Source organism: Mytilus californianus, unplaced genomic scaffold (genome assembly GCF_021869535.1).
Source record: "Mytilus californianus isolate M0D057914Y unplaced genomic scaffold, xbMytCali1.0.p SCAF_1, whole genome shotgun sequence".
Classification (NCBI taxonomy): domain Eukaryota; kingdom Metazoa; phylum Mollusca; class Bivalvia; order Mytilida; family Mytilidae; genus Mytilus; species Mytilus californianus.
Window position 1 is genome coordinate 22624603 of NW_026262581.1, and position 15857 is coordinate 22640459.

A 15857-nucleotide genomic window follows, 5' to 3' on the forward strand; every position below is an offset into this window, starting at 1 on the left:
TCACTTTCAAGCAGCTCATTAAATATGAACTCATCTTTATCAGCAGTTTTGGGAAAAACAGTGATGAAAATATTTGTTGGACAAAATCCGACAAATATAGGTGAACAGACGACAGACAGTGCAAGAAAGCCCATTATTCCAACCACAATGGTATAATGTTTAGTTTTTCACTCTCAACTTTTATTACCTATCTTATACACATCATGCATATGTCAACCTGAACATGCATGACATATATGCCATTGGACATTATGCAAACATTATACACATTTTTAAGTTCAAGTTACATTGACTAAAACTTGTGTCCCAAATTCAGATTTTTCAATACAACTTCTCTTTCTAAACTAAAACGCTACACTTCTAATAGGGTTACATCTTAAGTCAATAATCATTGATAATTGGCTAAAGAGATGAGAACAAAACACCATTTTACATCAACTATTTGATTTATTTAAGAATACATTGAAAAAGTCAATCAATTGTCTTATTCAAAATCACTTGGAATGTCTTGTAGTGTCTTATATCTTTTTCTTGCTGTGCCATGCTTCTGAAAAAAAAATTAATCTTACATTCATATATAATTTCTTGCACATTCCTTTATTATAGAACGATTCACGTTGCCTGAAGGATATACATCCCCTCCCCTTTAAAGTTTTGAAACAAATAACGATGATAGTCTGTCGGAAGGGGACGATAAATGGCTGACCGTGTTAAGAGAGAGCAATATGCCACGCTGAACTTCATTTAGTTATTAAAAAAAACACATAAAAAACTTTAGACTAGATATGTGTCCAGTCAAGAGTCTTATTTCATTATACTCGTTGATTGTTGTCTATCATAATTTTTTTCTTTTATTGTTTTGTATAAATCAGGCTGTTTTTTTTCTTGTTTTTTTTTAGTTTTCATTAAATGCATTGTATATAATGTAGGGGCCTTTAAAAGCCCTGCTACATAATGTCATTAAACATCTTATTGTCCTTTTTGCATGTTTTGAGTGATAAACTCTGTAAAGTGACTTAGTTTATAACTTGCCATTTGTATCTAAGGGCATATGATACAGTCCTAGAAGTATACTACATGTATAGGCACATAATAACTTATCGAAGTGTTACGCATTGTTTTCGCAATGATGATAATAATATAACTTAACTTCCGAGAAACACACAGATGTCATTAAATGAGTTGTTTATATGTATTTGAAATACTTCAAAGGAAAGCAAATATGTTGTTTATGAAAGCACACTGTTGGACTAAAAGATTGATTTAAATAAACAACTTGTTTCTATTTTGTCACAAAAAAAATAATTTATTCAAATATCCAGATATCTTTTCTGTATTGTATGCCCTTAATCTTGAATGTAATGCATTGTTTATGCTAAATATTTGAATTAAATATGGAATAACAGTAATTCTGTATAAAAATCTTACTTCAAAAAAAAATTCTACTGAAAGGTTGTAGACATTCCAAAGAACCTGCACCACTTCCAAATTGGGGTGCGTCTAAACACTGCTAAGGAGTCCTTAGTGCACTAAGGACATATAATATGCCACTAAGGACTAGATGGGGTGCTGTTACATGTAATTTGTTTTCATATTATGGTAGAGATCGATATTTAATGCATAAATTTCAAATTTTGTAGAAAAATAATCACAAATAAATCAGTAATTTAACATTGTTTAGACACGTGCCGTTTTTTCTTTGATATTGCCGAAAATCAATGAACCGTTAGACACGTGTCAAATTACATAACTGATTACACTGTTATCTTAATTTGGAACAAGTATTTTACAGTTTTATCGCTAAAAAATTGCCAAAAGTTAGATACGAATAAATGAATTATTTTTCAGTTTCAGATTATTTCAATGATCAATTTTGATTTAATTTCGCACTGAATAAGTTGTTTAAATTTTATTAATTTTTTTTTCAGAATCAAGGAATTGTATATTTCTTGAAAACTTATTTAATGAATAATAATCATGTAAACAGACGTATTTAAAACATGAACTGTTTGCACAGTGTTTATTTCTTTTGCGTTTGCTATGGTTCATTTTCAAAATTTATTATTATATAAATAACACGTTTGAGCAAGGATTTGTATAAAAATCCTTGGTTTGAGCAATATCTTTCAGGACAAAAACGAATTCTATATGAAAAGAAATTTTTACTTCATGCAACCAAACTTATATAATACATGAACCGTTTGGGCGGAAGATGTGGTATGATTGGCGATGAGACAACTCTTCACAAGAGACAAAATGCCACAGAAATTTATTAATTATAAGTCACCGAACGGCCTTCAAACAATGAGCAAAGCACATACCACATAGTCATTATTTCATAAATTATTTCGTACAATATCTTAAACACTCTAACTTAATATTAGTTAGCGCACATCAGAGTCGTGCACCTATTGCAAATAACTTTGTCGGAAAAGAAATAAAACAAAAGCAAAATTATTTGTCCTTTTAATCATTGTAAATAAGAACAACACATTTAATTATAAAATATTTAGCATTAATCTTTTCGAAACAATTGTTAAGTACTTAAAATAAAAAGATTATGATTGTTTATTCAGTTGTTATATTATATGGCACGTGGCAATCGGTTCACTGATTTTCGGCATATCAAAGAAAAACAGGCACGTGCCTAAACAATGCTTAATTACTAATTTATTTGTGATTATTTTTCTATAAAATTTTTAATTTATGCATTAAATATCAATATCTACCATAATATGAAAAGAAATTACATGTTACAGCACCCCATCTAGTCCTTAGTGGCATATTATAAGTCCTTAGTGCACTCAGGACTCCTTAGCAGTGTTTAGATGCACCGTCCAAATTGTAAACCTGCTTATTGAACTTGTCCTTTGTGGCTTTTCTTTTAGCTCCTGTTAAAAAATAAAAGATACATTGTATGTACATTGTGTGTATGAAGCAATAAATATAATTTTAAGCAACAGCTTATATTATCTTGCTTGTACTGAAGTCTTACATAGTCTTTTTAATGTTCATTAAGCTGTTAAAGAAATTTAATTTACTGTTTTGCAAATACATACATACACTGATTTTACTAGAAAAAAAAATCTCCATATTCAAATGGTGCTTATATTAGTGTTATTGTAACTTGTTTGTGTGCCTCGGAAACAAGGTATTGAGTCATGATTATTGCAATAGTTGTTGTTGGTTTAAGTCTGTCAAATTTCTTTTTCATAATGTGTATTTAATGTAGGCAGTTAGTTGTTTTGTTTCAATTGTGTTGAGAAAAATTTAACATTTGTTTGTCAAGGCTTCAAAGTGGACTATATGGCATTGGTTTTCTCAGTTTTGAAAGCTGTACAGTGACCTATAATTTCTTTTATCCAAGTCATTTAAATTCTGGTGGATAACTCTCATACACCTTATCGCTATTTCAGTATTTGGAAATCTGTCCTGCTTGAACTTTTTACGTCAGCATACGTCATACAATAATACACCTTATCGCTATTCCTGCTTTACCCGAGAATCTATCCTGCTTGAACTTTTGACGTCAAACAACAATCACTTTTCCATTGTGGCATCAGATATTTTTTATGATGTCAAAATTTTAAGGGAACTTGTGACAGTTGTGTGATGTCCAGTAATGGTGGACATTTTGTGTCTTATATGTCTAAGTCATTTAAATTCTGGTGGATAACTCTCATACGCCTTATCGCTATTTCAGTATTTGGAAATCTGTCCTGCTTGAACTTTTTACGTCAGCATACGTCATACAATAATACACCTTATCGCTATTCCTGCTTGACCCGAGAATCTATCCTGCTTGAACTTTTGACGTCAAACAACAATCACTTTTCCATTGTGGCATCAGATATTTTTTATGATGTCAAAATTTTAAGGGAACTTGTGACAGTTGTGTGATGTCCAGTAATGGTGGACAAATAGCAATAAGGTGTATTACTTTCAATTGTGGTGTCAAATATTTTCTAATATGACGTCAACCTTTTACGGGAACTTTTGTGATGTCCATGGCCAGTAATGGCGGACAAATATCGATAAGGTGTATTGGCAATCAAACTGTGACAAACACACAAGCCACATATCTTTATAATTTTTTTATATCAATGAACAAATTCATAATTGGTGTACGTAGATGCTTGATGGAGCTACTTATAAGATAAATGTATAGACTATTTACAAGTATCACTCCAAACGTTTGCTTGCCTTGGGCAGGGGCCCCCTTTTTTCAAAACCTTGATCCGCACCTCCAGAAACAGATGTAATTTGGTTCCGATTATGATTGAACACACACAATGAATGCACAAGTTTCATCTTAACAGATTAATCATTCTTACCAAGTGAGTATATATCGCGTAACAAACAATTTTCTTGGCTCTCTTTGTTGATATCTTGTCTTCGTTTCGAAATTCAAATTTCAAAATCATTTCCGGTGATAAAACAAAAGTCGATTCCGGAAAAGGTCGGTTTTCCGTAAATCATATACACGATACGAAAATTGAACTTAGTACAGTTACAGTTTTCATTTCTTAATTTCTAAAATATACACGAACGAAATGAATAAACATTAAAGAAAGGTGATTGTTTATTAATACATTATTGCTTAATTTAATGTTGACTCTTTTGAATTTTAATATAAGAAGGAATAAAATCTGACTTCAAGGATCTTCAACTGAGATATCAATTAAGGATTTCAACCATAGTGTCTTGCTTGTCATGATATTGATGAAATGTAGTACTATATCTTATCCTGAAAAAAAAACGAGCTAATTCCACAAAAGGTTGTTTGTGGGGTTTTGAATAAAGTTTAAATAAAATGTTATTTTTATATCCGTAAAATGTTGAATAAAATATCAGTAAGATTATTAAGTAATGTGTATGTCAGAATATTTTATAGAAAACATTTAGCTGATATTTTTCAGATGTTTTATGTAAAACATTTTAATTTTACGTTATAAAACATTTTATGCAAATAACAAACCTATATTTTCTGTAAAACATTTTTTTGCAGAATGTTTTTTGGATATTTGGAAAATATTTACTTTAGATGTTGTAAAAATATAAAATACCAATTGAAGAAAATATTTTTTTTTTATATTATAAAATATCTACGGGATATTTTAGAACAATGTTTGAGAACATGAATAAAAGATATTAGCAAATAATATTTTGTTAATGTTGTAAAAACATTTTACTTAAATGTTAGAAATAAAACATTTCAAAAACAATAAAATAAACATTTTTTTTATGTTTAAATGATATCTTATTGAAATATTTTGTGAGAGACGTCCATATGACATTTAAAAAATGTTTTTAAAATGTTGTGTGTTTGCTGGGATGGACATAAACTTCATGTACGCTGATTGAATTTAGTTTGTAGAAATGATGTTACATATAATAATAATAAAGCTGCGATTTTTCGTTAGAGTTATTATTAACATTCTGAAAAGGTCCCTTTTGCAGATATCAAGGCAATCAGAAAATATGAAAAAAATCATTTGAAATGTGTAACCCTGACACTGTACGCACATAAATTACGCAAAAATCAGACTTAAATATATTTTAATCTTATCAAAATAGATCTAAATCGTGTTTATTATTCATGTTCTGACTCATAAATTCTACAAATTTTCATTTAAACACTTACAACTGCATTTTCGATTAGAAATAAAAAAAAATAGCATAGGTGTACTGAAATTTCGACATTTTTTTAAAATGACCCATATATGTGAAATGCAAAGCCTGAGTCTGTAATGATTGTAGACAATAGCAAAGTTTGACATTCTTTTCTGGGAGTCAGAAAACATTATTTTCTTTTTGCTTGAAGTCATTTATAATGTTGCAACTATGTTCATGCTGCCATAATGGCTAGAACAGAGGTTAAAGAAATTTGACATTGTTATTAAACTTCAACCAAGGAAGAAAAGATGACAAAGGAGCTAATTGTTTATCAATAGATGATCAGTGTTTCTAGGAAGGCATACAATAGAAAAGAGTTAGACAAAATGACTATCTGCTAAAGTTTAATATGTCCACACACATTTTATTTGAAAGGATTGTACAGTGGTCTTTTAGAATAATAGACCATACAATTTTTTGGTACTTTTTTCCCCCACCATAATTAATTTTACCATTTTTTCTTACAATTAACACTGATTTTGAAAATCCTTCATCTTTGTAATTCACTTTATTCTCCTTTTCCTGAAATTTGTGGCCCAGTTTTCCTAAGCTCCCATAAATTGTGTTCTTCCCATTGCCTTGAATTGTACTGACACATGTGAGTTTCTACTGCAGGCTCATATGCCAAATCTGAATGTATTTGTTTATATAATTATACTGTAAATTCAGAAATTATTGCGAGGTTTTTATTAATTCGAATAATGTGACTGGTTGAGTATCGCAATTTTTCGAGATCTCAATAATTTATCTCGCATTTTTGTCCATTCTTGAAAAATCGCAATAATAAATGCACGCAATAATTTCTGAATTTACAGTAATTGGAGGGTTGCTTGTTGATGGCAGATCTTTGATTGTATCTATTAAATTTATTTACAGCTTTTATAGACTCCAGACAATTTAGAGCTTGACATATTGTGTGGAATAATCCCTGTCTATTGTTGAAGACTATGTTGCTCACTGCATATCATTTGGGTTTTTTTTTTGTCATCAGGTTTCTGTCTCATTGACTTATTCCCAACATCTCCTTTTCTACATTTCAATCAAGTAAAAATAAAAATGACAATATTTCAAAGTGCCTTTGCTTGGTCTGCAAAACTAGTCCCATATCTTTTAGTATAAAGGGTAAAATCAAATTTTAATAATGAAACTGCAATTGCATGATAAAAGTGTCATCATTATTTCTTTGAAGTAGAATTTTACCAGTTCGCATTGGAAAAGATGAAAAAGAGAAAAGATCTTTTCTTAAACTTTCCTTTGCCAACAAAGGTCTCGATGGCGTCAACTTAGGCAATATCCTTCATCATAAATTAGTTCAGTCGAAAATACCTCCTTATTTTAAAGATCAGTCTGTACCAATAATTTCTTATACCTATACCAAACCAATTGCAAGTAAAATTTTCAATTACAAACACGTTTTGCAGGATCTCAACATTGACGACTTCAAGTCTAAAACTCCTGATTGCACCTGTGCTAGTTCCCAATTCACATATAATCCGGCTGGCCACGTTATTACCGGAGACCTCAACATTGTCGATAACACTTCCCTGCGAAATTTGTTATCCAAAGGTCCGAAATATCGTGAGCCTAAATCCATCAATTGGAAATACAACTTCAAAATACTGATGGATTCAGTCGAGGATTATGCCAGGCAATGGGCTAAACGCGAGAAAGAAGACGTAGATACTCTTTCCGAATGGATTAAGGCTGTGAGGTCGTTGATACAAATCCGAATTAAGAAACTAAATGGGCATATCAATACCCACGCTACATCAATTTTTAAAGACCCAAATGTTGCAAAACACTTGTCCTACCTCCATGACAAATATGTTGTTGTCCCCGCAGATAAAGCCCCAAACAACATCGTTTTTGTGTGTAAATATCATTACATAAACTGCTTGATAAATGAATTAGGTATTGACAATTCACTTGGAAACTCAACATATACCCTCACGACACTTACCAAAGAGGAAATCCTAGATAATCATAGGTCTGTTCTATGTTCCTTTGGAATTTCAACCAAAGACGAAGAACTGGATCTTCCATCACTGTATTGGATACCTAAACTACATAAGTGTCCTTACAAACAACGGTATATTGCTGGGTCTTCCAAGTGCTCCACGAAACCTCTTTCTAAATTATTAACATCTATTTTATCAGCTATCAAAGCCGGGCTCCAAAGTTATTGTGAAACTGCCTATTCTAGAGGTGGCGTGAATCAGATGTGGATACTAAAAAATTCCAAAGATCTTTTAGAGTACATACAATCTAAGACTCTCTCATCTTGCAATAGTATTAAAACATTTGACTTTTCTACACTTTACACAAGTATTCCCCATTCCAAACTAAAAGACAAATTGAAAGAGTTGGTATTACTTTGTTTCATTAAAAAGAATGGCGAACGTAGATACAAGTATCTTGTCTTGGGGAGGGATAAATCCTACTTTGTAAAGAATCACTCTGATTCAAACAAAAAATTCTCTGAAACTGACATTATCAAGATGCTTGATTTCTTGATTGACAACATATTTGTTACGTTTGGAGGACGTGTTTTTCAACAGACTGTCGGAATTCCAATGGGAACCAATTGTGCCCCTCTTCTTGCCGCCTTGTTTCTTTATTATTATGAGGCTGACTTCATACAGGAGCTTCTTAGGAAGAGAGATAAGAAGTTAGCAATATCCTTTAACTCTACGTTCCGCTATATAGATGATGTTCTCTCACTAAATAATACAAAATTTGGTGACTATGTTGAACGAATCCATCCCATCGAACTAGAGATAAAGGATACTACAGATACAGTTAAGTCTGCCTCATATCTTGACTTACATCTAGAAATTGACAATGAGGGTCGGTTGAAAACAAAACTTTACGACAAAAGAGATGATTTCAGCTTCCCAATTGTGAACTTTCCATTTCTATGTAGCAACATTCCAGCAGCGCCTGCATACGGAGTATATATCTCCCAATTGATACGATATTCCCGGGCTTGTGTTCTCTATCATGATTTCCTTGATAGAGGATTGTTGCTCACAAGGAAGCTATTAAACCAAGAGTTCCAAATGGTGAAGTTGAAGTCATCCCTTCGTAAATTTTACGGACGCCATCACGAGTTGGTTGACCGTTATGGAATAACCGTTTCACAGATGATATCGGATATGTTCCTTATGTCGTAACCACAATACCCTTCCCTTTTCACGAATGTGACTTACCGAATTAGACTATTTACCGGATTTGTAATAACATAAGCAACTCGACGGGTGCCACATATGGAGCAGGATCTGTTTACCCTTCCGGAGCACCTGAGATCACCCCCAGTTTTTGGTGGGGTTCGTGTTGCTTAGTCTTTAGTTTTCTATGTTGTGTCATCTGTACTATTATTTGTCTGATTGTCTTTTTATTTTTGGCCATGACGTTGTCAGTTTGTTTTCGATCTATGAGTTTGACTGTCCCTCTGGTATCTTTCGTCCCTCTTTTAGTTCATATTTGTCATATCATATATCAAAGATATGTTAATAAACATGTCAAAATAATTTACTTTCACCTTAAAATTTTATGGCTTTTAAAAAATTAACTGCTGGCTTATTAGCTTCTAAAATATCCCATAGATTGATTTTTTGATTTCTAGTGCTTTAACGCCAATTTTAAGCACCGCTTTTGGGCTATTTCGTGGCGTCCAGTTTTTATTGGTGGAGGAAGCCGGAGTGCCCGGAGAAAACTACCGACCTTTGATAGGAAAACTGACAATCATGGTCAATTAAGATTGGAGTCGAGTACACCCGCACGAGCGGGGTTCGAACTCACAACCTCAGTGTTGACTCGCTAGTGATTACAGTAGAAACTACTTAGACCACTCGACCACCGAGGCCCCAATATATCCTAAAGAAAAAGACTTTTAAATTTCTTTTTGAGATGACTAGGTACAAGTTTGATTCTTGGAATTATTGACAAGAGAATATACTTAGTTTGTTTGCAGTAAACTGTGGATTCATTATTATTCGTGGGATACTAATTTTCATAGAATTAGTGGTCATAGGTGAACCACGAATTTTAATGTTCCAACAAAGTACAAATTTATTATAGGCTAAGCATGCAGATTTTGGCAAAACCATGAAATCAAAATTCAAATATACAAGAAAAAACAAATTTTCCTCAATCAACAAAAGTTGGTAATCATGACATAAAAGGCAGTGAATCTACAGTAAACTTTGTAACAGATAAAAACATGAGCCTTGACCAAATATTGATAGATGAATTTTGTCATTGTGGTCCCTTTTTGGATTATGTTATAAACACTGGACACTTTTAATTTGCAAAACACTCACTTGCAAATCCGCCGCCGCCTCTCCTTAGACCTACAGTGTTGTGTATATAACCAAAATGTGCGGAATTACATGGGATTCAATAATTTCATTGCTTTTCTGCTGTTATTATTATATATTTTTTGTAATGTGATCTAGAAAAAACATGGGATTTTCAATATCCCATGGGATAGGGCAAATCCCATGGGATTGACCATTATCCCATGGGATTTTGGTTAAATCCCATAGGATTTTTTTTTGGTCCCATGGGATAATTGTAGTCCCATGGAACAAAAAAAATCCCATGGGACTCAAATTATAAATATACAGTAATGTGTATGTTACAATGAATTCTGTTTGGTAGTAAAAAGTTTATAATATATATATGAGTCTATTTTGGTTTTTTACATTTTGCCACAAACATGTTTTTAATTTGTTTATATGACAATAAAGATTATTATCATTTTGGAAAGTATAATAATATTTAAAGTCAAAAAATAAAATCCTTTAACTGAAATAAAATGATGACATGTCTTAATAAAAGTAAAAAATATTGATTTGAAATCTTTGTCTTGTTTGTTTTATTATGAAAAATAGAACTGAAAAAAAATATTTCATATTCTGACTGAATAAATTGTCAAAGCACAGTTAATAGTTTACTCTTTTCATGAGGTAAAGTTTTCTTTGTTATAGTTCCATTGAAATACATGAATATGCAAACGATTTGAATCTTATACCTTTGTGGTGTTCATAATATTACGTTTATATTTGCAAATTTATAAAATAAACACTTTTCCTGTTAAGTTTTAGTTTTCTTGTACAACTATTCAGTCCACTATATAAGAGTGAAGTAAATAAATTATTTCATCCACTAGAATATTCCTACAATTCTTAGACAAAACATTTTTGCAATCTGTTCTTCAAAAATCTTCCTCCGTACATCTTTATTGGATGGAGCAATTTAAATGAGTGGACAAAACAAGTTCATTTGGACAACAAAATACTAATATATTTTTTCATTCCTCCCTTTTTTCAATTGATAATTACGTTATTGCATTTACATGATTAAGTTCTTGTGCATCTATGATCATGATGATATGACTCAATAAAAAAAGTCATACTATGTAGAAAAATATCAACTTTAAGTTTTCTGTTCAGTATTGACCTGTTGAATGATGATCATGAAAACCAAGATGTCTGACCTACAAATACACAAAACTCAAAAATTATTAATGAAGAGAAATACAGCAATACAATGGCTATTTTATTATGTTTATGTACATTTTGATAAAACTTTCATTTGAATATTTAAAATTGTAAGAACTCTTATTTCAGTGCTTTGTGTCAATGGTTTTCATATTAGTTGTTTTTTGTGCCTTGTTGCAGTCTTTTGAGTTAAACCAATTGCAACAAATGTTTACAGTTTGTTCAAATGTTGTGCTGTTATTAAAACCACTGTCCCAGGTTAGGGGTGGGTTGGGTGCTCACAAAATGTTTCCTTAATTATTAGTTGATATTTGCTTTGAATTAGCTGTCAGTAACTGTGAGTACTAATAGATCTGTATGTTGATTCTTTTTTGTTAAAGGGAAAGAATAAATTTCCAGCCACATCCGGTCTGTGTTTTTGGTAGCTGTTTTTCTGCTTTGTTGCATTCTAATGAGTTGATAAAATTGAGAATGAAAACGGGAATGTATCAAAATAACCTGACCCAAGAGCAGAAAAAAAGCCCTTTTCAACTGATTTTATAGTTTTTATATTGAACTGACACTTACACCACTGTCCTTAATTAGAGAAGGATTCGGCGCCAGCAAACATGTTAAACCATGCCACATTTTGTAAGTGACTGTCCCAAGTCAGGGGCCTGTTATTCAGTGGTTGTCAATTGTTGCTATATATCATTTTTGTTTTTTGTTTATTGTTTTGTGCAAAAATCAGACACTTAGCTTTCGCCTTTGTGGTGTTTCCCCCAAGCATGTTTAGCATGGATAGACACCATGCCCTTTTTAAATGACGCCATGCCCTTTTTGAATTGTTTACATTTGTTATTTCATGGCCTTTTATAGATTACTATGCAGTATAGGGTTTGCTCATTGTCGAAGGCTGTACAGTGAACTAATTTTGTTAAATTTAATGTCATTTGATCTCTATTGGAGAAAAGTCTCATTGGCAATCATACCGCTTCTTATTTTTATATCAACCCTGCCATATTTTGCCTGTCCAAAATCAGGAGCCTGTACATAGTTCAGTGGTTGCTGTTGGTTCACGTCCGTCATATTTGTTTTTTTCATAACTTGTTTTTTTTTATAAATTAGTCTGAAATATTTGAAGTTTGAATTGATGTTTTTTTCCAAATTTGTTTGTGGTGTCTTTTATAGATGACTATATCATGTATAGGGCATGGGTTTTCTCATTATTTACAGGTCATCATTGGCCTCTAATAAGTACTTGCATTGCTTACATCCACTTAATTGAACTCTGGTGGATAGTTTTCTCATTTATCATACCACATCTTATTTTCATAATAATCATTATTCAAGGGCAATACATGTTATAGAATTGGACTTACCATTCAGGCTTTGTTGACGTCTGTAAATCTATTTTTGTTGATAATTTCTTTTGTTTATAGTTTCCCTTTATCTTTAATGTTCTTGCCCTACACATAAAAGGATAAACATTATCATTTAATGACAAGAACTACTATTACATAATTAGTAGGCAACTGACAATTTTGGATCATTTGTATATCTTGTCTTGTTCATCATTTTTGCTGTTTAATATTATCAATATTCTATGAAAATGAGGTCACAGTAATATTAACCTTGGCAGACAGACATCTTCTTATTTTTATGCGACACCTTGCAGTTATTCCATACACCAACAAGTAGACATATGCTTATAATATCTGATAAAATGAAAAAACCAAGAAAACGCAGCATTGACCAAAGAACCATAAAATGTGGTCATGGATATATGAATCTGCCAGACAGACATGCACACCTTACAATCGTTACATCCGCCAAATATAATTTACCTGTTGCTTAAAGCATATGATAAACTGACAAAACAATGCAAACTTTTCATTGACCAATGAACCATAAAAATGGGGTCAAGGTCATATAAAACATGCGAGACAGACATGTGCATCTTACAATCATTCCATTCACCAAATATAGGGGCCTTATTGCTTACAGTATCCGAAAAATAGACCAAACCACAAAAACTAAACATTGTCCAATGTACTATGAAAATAAATTCAAGGTAAGATGCAACTTCTCAGTCGGACATATGCACCTTACAATCATTCCATACACCAAATATAGTTCACCTATTGCTAGTTTGAAAATAAGAAAAAAGAAAAACTGACCAAAAAACAAAAAAATAACATTGAGCAATGAACCATAAAAATGAGGTCAAGGTCGAAAAAAACATGCCAGACTAACATGTACATCCTTAAAATTTTCATACACCAATTATACTTGACATGTTGCATACAGTATTAGAAAAACTGGACATTTTTACCTAGCAATAGTGATGTCATGGCCTAGGAAAATTAGTCTGGGGACATAAATTACTGACATCGGATTAAATATACTAGTAAATTCTGTATCCTTGGACTTTTTATACTAGTTATATTTGTCTGACCAGACAATTTTTACCAGGACTAATTTATCTCTTACACTAGTTCTCAGAGAGACATGTCACCTTACCTTGACACATTATTCTGACTCTGAACAAACCAGTATTTGCTCTTACTCCTTAATAATACTGCGTGCTTAGGGGAGAAGCAGCAAATACCAACTTTAAAGTCTTTGGTTTTACCCGGTTGGGTTCAAAATAAACAACCTTCTGCACTTGAGGTGAACACGCTACCACGAGACCAGGCAGTATAATATAAGGAGTTTACCCAAGATTTAAAGTTTCCAAGTTTTTGCAAAAACTGGATCAAAATCATCATTTAAAAGCAATAACTTTTTAATAAGATTTAAGTTTCTCTTTAAATATTACAGTTTTTGAGATAAAAAGGCAAATTCAAGAAATATGAAGAAGGAAAAAAATCTGTATTTAAGGCAACAACTCCTATGAGTCAGCTGCCAGTTTTGATGCAAATGGACAGTAGATTTTTTTTTCAACATTCTGAACATTTCTACCCTTGTCAGATATTGTCTATCTATTTTGGTCTTTTGTAGCTTACTACACATGTTTGGCTTTTTAGCCCATTGTTGAAATCTGTACAGTGACCTATATAGTTGTTAACTTCTACGTCTTTAGTTTCTGTTGAAGAGCCGTCACATTGGCAATGATACCATATTTGTATATGTTTTTGTCATGTAGGTGTAAGGAGACAATCGTTTGATTTTCTGGTGGGATAAATAGGGGAGACAGATTTTTTATCACCTGGCCTGGTTAGTTTTTCAGGGTTCGTAAGGATAGAAAACCCGGCAAATTGTAAGAAACCCCTGTGGTACGACCATATTTGCCAAAAGATTAGTCCAAATAATTATGACGTCTTGCAAGGCTATTTTAACTTTTTTCTGGACACGTAATAGTCAAAGTTGTGACTGAGTGCGAAAATATGGAGATAGATAGATAGAAAAAAAAATTAAAATAGCCTTGCAAGACGTCATAATTATTTGGACTACCAAAAGATGTAACCTAATTCTTACTTGTTTGGGGAAGAGGGGATTAACCGAACCATTATTCAATCTAAATCTGTGAACTGAATTATTGTCTTTTGAAGTAGTCCGAGTCGACATCTGTAACTAATCATGCAAATTGATAGTCAACAGTATACCTTTTTCAGAATGTCAGCTTACAACAAAGAATCACTGGTGATAGGGGAGTGTAACCGATAAATTGATCCTGAATCAGATAAGATTTTCCCAGTAACAGAGAACCCCTTTCTTTGAGTGAATATAAATAGTGACGGGGGTCTCACAAATAAATATAAATCTGAATTACAGGAACATCGATTAGCAAAGTAAACTTACATATTAATCTCGAAGTTATTTACGGTAAAGACAGACTGTGCTCCTGAATTAAGGTATTATACATTTGTGTATTTTACTCGGGGGATGGGGGTGGGGGTGTGGGGGAGGGGTGGGTGGGGGGTGGGGTGTAGTGGGGGGCACTTCCTATATACAAGGTGATAGGACGTGCCGCTGGAATAGGTCACTTTTTCCAGCTTGAAAATATGGGAAAAGGTGGGGAAAACTATCAGAAATATATGATAAGGTCGATAAAGTTCATATTACTTGTATATGAAAAGCCCTGTCATTTTTTCACAGCCGAAAGTCTCGCCGTAAGTAAACATTACACACAGAATCTTAGCCTTAAATATTCCACTTTACCAACACACCCCACGAAACCCAACCAATATGGGAAAAGGTTACAATTTTACCCACGCAATATATGAAAAGGTAAACATTTTTAAGATCTAAATTATATGAAAAGGGTGGGGTAACAGAGCCCCAGCGACACCCTCTATCAATTAAGTATTTTATTGTTTTCCCAACAATGTTTAATAAAAGTTTAAAATGTTTGTTTCACTTCCCTCTGACTTCCCTCCTGATTTTTTTCTCTCAAGAAATTATAGAATCAGTAAATGGATATATATATATATATGTCTGTGGTCACCGTCATGCATTTAGATAAGAAATTGCAGCATGCATCATCAAATAATTCATGTGTATTTGTGACATCAACATAACTGAAACATTATATTATTTCCCAGTAATTATGTAAATCGTTTTGATTTACAATTATATATGTCTGGGACTTTTACATGTAAATATCTCACAGGCACTTGTCTCTGAAAAAATAATCCTATATACTTTAATAAAGGTATATATGAAAAAAAATTCTGAGACAAGTGCCTGTGATAT

At 32.3% G+C, this 15857-nt stretch overlaps 2 long non-coding RNA genes across 2 annotated transcripts; both read right to left on the bottom strand.

Moving 5' to 3' along the window:
• Positions 1 to 427: 427 nt before the first annotated feature.
• Positions 428 to 1486, bottom strand: LOC127714113 (uncharacterized). Its single transcript, XR_007987563.1, has 2 exons — positions 1429 to 1486; positions 428 to 547 (listed from the first exon to the last, which is right to left on the bottom strand). It is a non-coding gene; the product is annotated as an uncharacterized LOC127714113 (long non-coding RNA).
• Positions 1487 to 11103: 9617 nt separating this feature from the next.
• Positions 11104 to 15039, bottom strand: LOC127714121 (uncharacterized). Its single transcript, XR_007987567.1, has 3 exons — positions 14768 to 15039; positions 12542 to 12628; positions 11104 to 11176 (listed from the first exon to the last, which is right to left on the bottom strand). It is a non-coding gene; the product is annotated as an uncharacterized LOC127714121 (long non-coding RNA).
• Positions 15040 to 15857: the final 818 nt, after the last annotated feature.